This window comes from Pleurodeles waltl, chromosome 3_1 (genome assembly GCF_031143425.1).
Source record: "Pleurodeles waltl isolate 20211129_DDA chromosome 3_1, aPleWal1.hap1.20221129, whole genome shotgun sequence".
Classification (NCBI taxonomy): Eukaryota; Metazoa; Chordata; class Amphibia; order Caudata; family Salamandridae; genus Pleurodeles; species Pleurodeles waltl.
In genome coordinates this window covers 903,966,511-903,968,133 of record NC_090440.1, presented here as the reverse complement: position 1 = coordinate 903,968,133, position 1,623 = coordinate 903,966,511, and positions in this window count along the sequence as shown.

The window sequence follows — 1,623 nt, the reverse complement described above, 5'->3', positions numbered from 1 at the left end:
TTTGGGGCATATCCTGTCGCGGGCGCTAGGCCTACCCACACAAGTGAGGTATCATTTTTATCGGGAGACGTGGGGGAACGCTGGGTGGAAGGAAATTTGTAGCTCCTCTCAGATTCCAGAACTTTCTGCCACAGAAATGTGAGGAACATGTGTTATTTTAGCCAAATTTTGAGGTTTGCAAAGGATTCTGGGTAACAGAACCTGGTCCGAGCCCCGCAAGTCACCCCTCCTTGGATTCCCCTAGGTCTCCAGTTTTCAGAAATGCACAGGTTTGGTAGGTTTCCCTAGGTGGCGGCTGAGCTAGAGGCCAAAATCAACAGGTAGGCACTTCGCAAAAAACACCTCTGTTTTTTCCCAAAATTTAGGATGTGTCCACGTTGCGCTTTGGGGTGTTTCCTGTCGCCGGCGCTAGGCCTACCCACGCAAGTGAGGTATCATTTTTATCGGGAGACTTGGGGGAACGCTGGGTGGAAGGAAATTTGTAGCTCCTCTCAGATTCCAGAACTTTCTGCCACAGAAATGTGAGGGACATGTGTTTTTTTAGCCAAATTTTGAGGTTTGCAAAGGATTCTGGGTAACAGAACCTGGTCCGAGCCCCGCAAGTCACCCCTCCTTGGATCCCCCTAGGTCTCTAGTTTTCAGAAATGCACAGGTTTGGTAGGTTTCCCTAGGTGGCGGCTGAGCTAGAGGCCAAAATCTACAGGTAGTCACTTTGCTAAAAACAGCTCTGTTTTCTGTGATATGTCCACGTTGTGTTTTGGGGCATATCCTGTCGCGGGCGCTAGGCCTACCCACACAAGTGAGGTATCATTTTTATCGGGAGACGTGGGGGAACGCTGGGTGGAAGGAAATTTGTGGCTCCTCTCAGATTCCAGAACTTTCTGCCACAGAAATGTGAGGAACATGTGTTTTTTTAGCCAAATTTTGAGGTTTGCAAAGGATTCTGGGTAACAGAACCTGGTCCGAGCCCCGCAAGTCACCCCTCCTTGGATCCCCCTAGGTCTCTAGTTTTCAGAAATGCACAGGTTTGGTAGGTTTCCCTAGGTGGCGGCTGAGCTAGAGGCCAAAATCTACAGGTAGTCACTTTGCTAAAAACAGCTCTGTTTTCTGTGATATGTCCACGTTGTGTTTTGGGGCATATCCTGTCACGGGCGCTAGGCCTACCCACACAAGTGAGGTATCATTTTTATCGGGAGACGTGGGGGAACGCTGGGTGGAAGGAAATTTGTAGCTCCTCTCAGATTCCAGAACTTTCTGCCACAGAAATGTGAGGAACATGTGTTTTTTTAGCCAAATTTTGAGGTTTGCAAAGGATTCTGGGTAACAGAACCTGGTCCGAGCCCCGCAAGTCACCCCTCCTTGGATCCCCCTAGGTCTCTAGTTTTCAGAAATGCACAGGTTTGGTAGGTTTCCCTAGGTGGCGGCTGAGCTAGAGGCCAAAATCTACAGGTAGTCACTTTGCTAAAAAACAGCTCTGTTTTCTGTGATATGTCCACGTTGTGTTTTGGGGCATATCCTGTCGCGGGCGCTAGGCCTACCCACACAAGTGAGGTATCATTTTTATCGGGAGACGTGGGGGAACGCTGGGTGGAAGGAAATTTGTAGCTCCTCTCAGATTCCAGA